Source organism: Tinamus guttatus, unplaced genomic scaffold (assembly GCF_059628265.1).
Source record: "Tinamus guttatus ecotype Peru unplaced genomic scaffold, ASM5962826v1 Tinamus_guttatus_pri_ptg000556l, whole genome shotgun sequence".
In the NCBI taxonomy this organism is placed as follows: Eukaryota; Metazoa; Chordata; class Aves; order Tinamiformes; family Tinamidae; genus Tinamus; species Tinamus guttatus.
The window spans coordinates 407,805-416,783 of record NW_028289090.1 but is presented as its reverse complement, the minus strand read 5'-3'; positions in this window follow the sequence as shown (position 1 = coordinate 416,783).

The following is an 8,979-nucleotide window of genomic DNA, read 5'->3' as shown; positions in this document are numbered from 1 at the left end:
TGTACTGGAGTGTGTGCTGGAATGTGTGTGTTCTGTTGAGTCTGTGTGTGTGTGTGGTGTTTTGTGCCTGTGTTGTGGGGGTGCGTGTTTGTGTGTGGAGGTGGGGGCGCGTGTGTGGAGGTGGGTCTTTGGGTATGGGGGGGTGCCGAGGCCCACCCCGCGAGACGGAATGAACGACACTTCAATGTGAAGCAGGTTCAATTCGTTTACTATTCTCTACGGTGTAGCTTTATACAATTCTATCACCTGTAAGCGTACACACGCGCTAAGCAACAGCATTCTCATTGGTTAAGCTATAGTGTCCATGCATAACTAGCTTGCAGCTGGCTGACATTCCTTTCCGATGCTCTATTGCTGGTCCTCCCGGATGCTTATCTGGCTATGGCCGGCCTAGTTCATTAAAAAGTTGCTAACGAGCGTTATCTTCTCCGGGTGGCCTTGGTTCCCATCGCTTCAGTTCCCGGTTCTCACCGCCTCAGCTCCTCGGTTCTCATCACTTCAGCTCCTCAGTTCTCATCACTTCAGCTCCTCGTATTCCTGTAAAAGTGCTAAGGCCCCAACATTTCCCCCTCTTTTTTCAAAAACAGAATTAGCGGTATTATGCATCAAGCGTTGCAAGTATTGGCAAAAGCAAGGTAACATAATCACAAGCACGAGTATAACCATCCCGATCACGCACAAGTGGTACAACATTTCTGTAATCCATGGTCCTAAGCCTAACGATCTGAGCCAATCTTCTAATCCCCAACTTTCTTCCTTCAACTTGTGCAGCCCTTCTTTCAAGAGTGCAATCTTTTTATGGATAGACTCTGAATGATCGGATAAGTTTAAACAACACATACCTTCAAAATCCTCACACCCATGCCCATGTGCTAAAAGCAGAAAATCTACTGCGGCTCTATTCTGCAATACTACATGATTTACACTAGCTACATCTTGCGATAGCTGATCTAAAATGTCTGATGTTAAATTTAATTCATTCCTTGTCCAGCATGCTAGCTGTTTCAAGGAAGTCATTGCTCGTGCGGCAGTGCTCCCTGGGATAAGCAGGGACACGAAGATAGTTTTGACCCTTGACCAAAATCTTGGATCCCCAACTTTTGTACAATCTAACTCATGTATCGATCGTTTCTTCCTTTTGGATACAAAGGTCATCACTTGAGATATATTAAGGTGAAACAAACTCAGTCTCCCCAGATAACATGGACCTCCTTGTGGACTGGACGGTACTCCGTTCCATGCCCGGTCTCCGCATATTAAAAACACTCCTGGTGGTAGCCGTTTTGCAGAGAAGCTCGTTAATTTACATTGGGTATATGTGTGAAGATAAACATCATTAATTTTCAGCCCCGAGTTAACTGTTGCCCATTGCGATGTACTTTCTTCAAGTGCACCTTTGCTATGCAGTTCAAAACTAACCCATCCACCGTTTCGGGTGGTATTTGTGGCATTCAGACTTCCCAACAAGTCTAATTCCTCCGGCGGGGAAGTCAGAGTGCCATTCAGACTTTTAATGATTTCACATTGCCAGCACCCGTCTAACTGTTCTGCCGTTCGCTTTGATCGGTAAGAGCACATAGTAGTATTTAATAGAGTATCATTAAGCACAGCAAAATTAGCTACGTACCCATTGAATTCTTGAGGTTGCCAAACAGAGACACCTATCAAACAAGTACGAAAAGGGTCTCCTGGACGTTCCAAGCTAAGACAGAAGGCACTTTGGCCTGTCTGATTAGCTATGGTGACCCAAATGTTCTCCCTCTGCTGAATTTCTGTCTGCCATTTCCCCTGCACTATTCCTGTCACTGTTATCAAGATGATTACCAAACAGCTGAACCTGGTCCATTCTGACATCCTGGTCCATTGATTGTTCCTGTCTGTTCCGCAACCACGGTCGTACCCACTTGGCTGGTACCCAGGTCGCTCCATCTCCTGCAAGTACACAAGCATAACCCCGTCCCCACGTAATTAACTCGACTGGACCTTCCCAGATCTGTTTCTGCGGCCAGAAAACTTCTACCTGCACCTTCTTTCCTGAAAGATCAGCTGGGTTTTTAGAAAAATGGGTGAAAATAGGTATACTATCATCATTTCGAGGGTTAAGCCAATTTAAAACATAACATGCTTTACTGATTAACTCGTAGGGACTCTTCTCCCCCTCTTTTTTCAAAGCAAACAATAATTGTTTTAAATTTTTATGGTGACGCTCGATAATGGCCTGACCACCAGAATTATAAGGGATACCCGTCTGATGGATTATTCCCCATTGCTGGAAAAAGGTTGCACAGGTGTTACTCTTATACGCAGGTGCATTATCTGTCTTTATGATGTCAGGCTTTCCTAAAACAGCAATTGCCTGAGTCCAATGTTTACAGGCTGACTTGGCATTTGCAGAAGTGGCTGGGGTGGCCCATAAAGCCTTTGAACAGGTATCCACAGTAACATGTAAATACTTGAGGTGCCCAAAAGGTGCAAACTCCGTTACATCTGACTGCCATATCTGTCTTGGTTGTAATCCCCTCGGGTTAGTACCCATTTCCTGTAAAGGGGTCAAGCGTGCACAATCAGGACAAGCAGCAATAATAGCACGAGCTGTTGCTCGGGAAATTTTAAATTCGCGTTGTAACGCTCGAGCAGACTGATGAAAAAATGAATGAGAAGATGATGCCTGCTGTTCCACCGAGCAAGGAATACCTGCTGCTGACACAACACTATCTATGACTGCATTGCCTTCTGTTAAAGGACCAGGGAGTGCAGTGTGGCTACGGATATGTGATACCCAAAAAGCATACCTCCTCTGTTGTATGATGTTCCAAAGCTGAACAAACAAGGCTTGGAGACTATGGTTGTTTACGTGCCCTATAATTGCCCTATTAATTCGTTGAACAATGCCTACCACATACAAGGAATCAATGACTATATTTATGGGCTGATCGTGAAAGGTTAAAAATGCCCAAACTACAGCTTTTAGTTCTAGGACCTGCACGGATGCAGTCTCTTTCCGAATTTGTGTTTTCCAGAGATCTGACTCCCGGAAAGCATACCCATACTTTCCAGTTTTGCTACTAGCATCCGTGAATACAGTAATCGCGTTTGACAATGGTCTTGAGCTCCGGATTTCTCGCTCTTCCAGCTCCAAAGAGGTGTGGAAGAGAGGATGCTTAGGATAGTGATTGTCCACTTTAATTCCCTGAATGGCTAAGGCAAATTCTACGCTGTTCAAGCACCATTCTTCGACTATCTCCAGAGCCTTTAGAGGCAGAATAATACTGTCAGGCTCCCTACCGGCAATTGTTCGTAAACGCTGCCGGGCTTTCAAAACTCCCATTCCAATTGCCTCATGCCTCTGAGTTAAGGTGCGTCGTAGGTGACTTGGAAGAAAAACCCATTCGAGTATAAACAAGATCCCCTTCTCATTTATCTGGGCAATGATTACTGCTACCTCCCTTTTCCGATTATAAACCACCAAAGATATTGGTAACCCTTCCTGTAATCTATAGGCAGCTGTTCCGGCTATCTTCCCCTCAATTCGTTCTAAGGCTGTGGCAGCCTGTGGAGTTAAGCTCCGCTTTTCCGCAGGCTCTTTAGCTCCTCTGAGCAGTTGAAACAACGGCTCCATTTCCTCATTGGTAATACCACAAAAATTTCTGATCCACTGAATGTCTCCCACTAATTTTTGCACACAGTTAACAGTGTCAATTTTTGTCTGCAATTTAAGCTTTTGGGGTCTAATTCTAGCCTCTGTGATAACCATACCCAAATAATTCCAAGGAGCTTGCCTTTGCACTTTCTCAGGGGCAACGACCAAACCAAATTCCTTTAAACAAGTAATTAATTCCTCTTCGTGCGTAGCTGGTAAAACTTCAGGGCTTGCTACTAGGATGTCATCCATATAATGATACGTAATTAAATCTGGGTGATTTTTCCTCCACGGTTTCAGGGCCAAATTCACAAACCATTGACAGATGGTTGGCGAATTTTTCATTCCCTGTGGAAGAACTACCCACTGATATCGTTCCGATGGGCCTTCCCTATTAATCGTAGGAACCGTAAAGGCAAATTTGTCACTGTCTTCCGGGTCGAGGGGTATTGTAAAGAAACAATCTTTCAGATCAATTACTAACAAATGCCATGCTTGTGGGAGCATAACAGGTGAAGGCAACCCTGGCTGTAATGCTCCCATGTTTGCCATGCATGCGTTAACAGCTCGGAGATCATGTAACAATCTCCACTTTCCTGATTTTTTCTTAATGGTGAAAATAGGGGTGTTCCAAGGACTTGTTGACGGCTTAATATGACCTTGGTCTAATTGTTCTTTAACTAGTTCCTTTAGGTAATGCAGCTTCTCCTCTGGCAGCGGCCATTGGTCCACCCACACAGGGTCCTTCGTGGTCCATGTTAACTTTAAGGTGGGGCGGAAGCTGCCCCCAATGGCCGCTAGGGAAAAGGTGTCTGCAAGATGATTCCCCACTGGGCCAGAACATCCCTTCCCAACAGCCACAGTGATGTACACATCACATAAGGTTTTATCATGGCTCTGTTTCCCTCTTTATCCATGATGGTTACAAAGCATCGACTAACCTGCGTAGGAGATTGCCCTCCGATACCTGTCACAGGAGCATCAATTTCTTGCAGATCCCACTGAGGTGGCCATGCAAACTTGGGAACGATAGTGATATCTGAACCTGTATCAATCATCATGGCAACATCAGTAAGACGAATACCATCCGGTCCCACCATACTCACGAGTCTTGTCGGACGCTGAGTAGTTATTTTTTCACAAAAGGCAACCTGGGGGGGTCCAGAAGATCCAAAGCCTTTGTTTCCACGCTGGGCCTGTCCAGGATTAGGAACTAGAGCTCGAAAAGGTATCAATTGGGCTATCCTGCTCAGTGCTGGAATAGTAACAGGAGGATTGAAAATTTTAATCATTATGCCAATATTTCCAGAGTAATCAGCATCAATACACCCTGGTAGAACAAAAATACCCATTTTTGAAGCTGAGGAACGGCCAATCACCAAAGCGGATAGGCCCTTCCCCAGGGGACCAGTGCACGTAGATTCCAATATGTGCACATCAGAATCTCTAATTACTGTGGATTTTGCCACGGCCAAATCGACTCCTGCACTTCCGCAAGTTGCGGAGGAGAGCTCACAGAGGCAGCCATCGTTTGGGGATATTTGTTCGCCGCGTCCCTCATAACGCGGCAGCTCCCGTTTCCCTGCAACTGTGTACCGTTCTTATAACATCGTGACCGACATTCTGCTGCCTTATGCCCAAACTTTTGACACTTAGCACAGTTCCCATTAAATCCTTTCGGGCCCACACCTTCAACTCTAAATTTGTTAGGACACCTTCTTTTCACATGTCCTGGTAGGCCACATTGAAAACACACTCCATGAAATCCTTTATCCCCCTTTCCAGATATTCTCCCCTCCTTGAGTGCTGTAGCCAAAGCCACGGCATGTATTTTAGCCTTCTGCTCTTCTTCGACCAGTGGTGCTCGGGAACATACTTCTATCATTTGAATAATCGAGGCCCCTGGTGGCAGAGTAGCCAACAGTTGTTTACAGGATTGATTTGCGTTTTGTATTGCCAATTCCTTAGCCAATATTGCTTTCATCTCTGGAGGCACATTAGGTGCCATATCCAGGGCATCCTTCAGCCGGTCGACAAAACCGAAAAAAGGCTCGTCTGGCTTTTGCATTATTTTAGTATATGGCAATTGAGGTGTTCCTATCTGTGGCAGGGCAAGAAAGGTTGCTAAAGCTGCATTTTTTGATTGTTGTAATACTCTAGGGTGAAGCGCTGCTTGGGCCTCAACTGCCCGATAACGCCCATTTCCCATCAGTTGGTCGAGAGTGGCGACCCTTAACGGATCATCCATACTACAATTTAGATTTTCCAATTGCTTTTCTTCTAACCTTTCTTGCCACTTTGCTAGCCAGAGCATATAGGTAGTAGAGGAAAGCAGAAGTTCCATTATAGCCCTGCTGTCTGCAGGAACCATACTCGAATATTTAAACAAGGCAGAGACTTGGTTTCGAACAAGCTTATTATCATGTCCATATTGCATCACTGTTTTTTGTAAATCTCGCACCAATTTCCAATCTAAAGGCTCCCACTTGGGGCCCTGGGCTCCCACTACTACGGGGGCTGCTATTGGAGTTAATATAAAGTCCCCCTGTAACCGAGCATTCTCTATCAACCCCTTATACCGCGCTCCCGCGTTAAAAGTTGGATCAATAGGTGGCGCCACATCCTTACTTTTTCCCGCACTATCACTTCCACTTACAGTGGCTCGGAACCACGACAACAACCCTTCTTCATCTGGATCGCTCCCTCCAGCTGCTTCCCCTTTCTTTTGAGCCTTCCATAACTCCTCAATCTCTCCACCCAAAATGTAACCCTCCATACCAAATTTTGCCTGTAGATAATTTTTTGCTTCGTCAATTGTCATACTCCCTTCTTTAACCTTCCGCAGTACCCACTCCTTTTGTCGTTTCATAACCTCTTCATTCACCTTAGAGCTAGAAGTACCTTTTCGCGCCTCCCATTGCCCCAGTTGTTTATCCGCATTCTCCAACCCCTCTACGATAGCCTTATGGGCAGCCTTATATGCTGCCTTCACATCCCTTGCCCTGGACCCACAATCTAAGCGCCGCATCTGTTCCAATAACTCCGTCATTCTCTCTGTTTGCTCCCGAAGTTCTCGTCGCATTCCTTGGATGGTACTGTCATCGTCATCCGACCCATTCGGGATCGGTACTTTAATCGGATCCACGTCCATTTCGGGCGCTGTGGGGAGTGGTCGTTCCGGGGGTGGTCGTTCCTCCCCCTCCCACGGTGGAAGATACTCATCCACTCCCCCCCATACTTCACGTTCAGCTAGAGTTACTGGACACGCCTGTCGAGATGAAATCCCTTTTTCCTTATTGTCCATTTCCTCGTATGGATTCGGTTCAATAATTTCAGTCCACTCGGAGTCTCCTGAGCCACTCTCCTCCCCCTTTTCTCCGCCGAGTGCCTCTCGCAAAGCAGCAGCGACTTGAGCCTCCCCGTGCAATTGTTCAAGCATTAGCCGCACGGGACGATATATTTTCGCAAGTCGCCGAGCTTCCTTTGAACCTACTTGCACACCATCCCACAGTTCTTTTCCCACTCGCTCCCAGGACTCGAGCTTATATACCTGAGAAGTTTCTTCTATGAGTTTTTTCTGCTTACAAAACAGCAGCAAGTCAATTAAATCGTCTTTTGAGATCTCAATTTCAGTCTTTTGAGCGAGCTTTAACAAACTTTCTATAATAGCACGCTCCGTTGCTGATGCAGCAATTTCCATCCTAGTTGCTGATGCAGCAATCCCCATCCTGCCCCTGACTCACCAGGTCAGTCCTGACTCACTAGGTCAGCCGTGGCCACGATCCGCCTCTCCCGGGCGCCCAGCTACTTCTCCGCTGGCTGCAGGATCCCTCGCGTTCTCGGCTCCACTCTACCCACGGTCGTATCACGTCGGGGTCACCAGATGCCGAGGCCCACCCCGCGAGACGGAATGAACGACACTTCAATGTGAAGCAGGTTCAATTCGTTTACTATTCTCTACGGTGTAGCTTTATACAATTCTATCACCTGTAAGCGTACACACGCGCTAAGCAACAGCATTCTCATTGGTTAAGCTATAGTGTCCATGCATAACTAGCTTGCAGCTGGCTGACATTCCTTTCCGATGCTCTATTGCTGGTCCTCCCGGATGCTTATCTGGCTATGGCCGGCCTAGTTCATTAAAAAGTTGCTAACGAGCGTTATCTTCTCCGGGTGGCCTTGGTTCCCATCGCTTCAGTTCCCGGTTCTCACCGCCTCAGCTCCTCGGTTCTCATCACTTCAGCTCCTCAGTTCTCATCACTTCAGCTCCTCGTATTCCTGTAAAAGTGCTAAGGCCCCAACAGGGGGGTGTAAATGGTGGTGGGCTTTTATGTTGGGGGGCGGGGCTGGGGGGCACATATGTGGTTATTGGGGCGGTGGGGGGCAGTTGTGTGGTGTATGGTTGCGTGTGCGTGTGGTGATTTTCTGTCGGGTGTGTGTGTGTGTGGTGGCAGAGTGGGTGTGTAGTGGTGGTGGTGGCCGGGGTGGGGTGATGGGTAGGGTGGGTGTTGTGGTGTGTTTGGAGGTGGGGGCAGGGCTGGAGTATTTGGTATGCACCTGGGGTGTGTGGTGGGGTGTGCGTGGATGTAGTGTGTTTGTCGGTGGTGTGTGGGGCGTAGCGTGGCGGAGGGATTGGGTAGGGTGTGGGGGATTTGAGTGGCATGTCTGTGTCTAGTGTGTTTGTGTTGTGGGTGTTTGTGATGCATGTGTAGTTTGTATGGGGTATGTGATTTGGGGTGGGTTTGTAGTGTGTTGTGGGTGTGTGGTGGCTGTTCGGTTTCATGTGTGTGCGTGCCTGCGGGGTACGTCTGACGCATGTGTGTGCATGATGTCTCGTGTGCTGAGGGTGTGTGTGGTGGGGTGTGGTTTTTTTGGGGGGTGGGGTGTGTGCATAAGGTGTGCGTAGTGGGTGTGCTGTGGTGTGGGTCTGTGCGGGGTCTCATGTGGTGTAGGTGTGTATGGTGGCCATGGGGTGGGGGTGTGCATGTGTGGTGTGTGTGTGGTAGGTGTCTGCGGATGTGCGGTATGTGCAGTGGGGGTTCATCTGTGAGGGTTTGTGTGTGGTCAGGGTGTGTCTGTTGGGTGGGTGTGTTATGTATGTGTGTGTAGTGTGGTTATGTGGTATGGGTTCACGTCTGATGTGTGTGCAGTTTATGTGGTAGGTGTGTGCATGTGAAGTGTGCGCTGTGTTTGTTATTGGGCATGAGAGTGTGTGTGGTAGGCGTGTGGTGTGCGCGCATGCCTGCGGGGGGTATGTGAGGTATGTGTGTACATGTGATGTGTCTCATGTGCAGGGGCAGTGTGTCATGTATGGGAAGGCGTTGTGTGTGTGGGGGAGA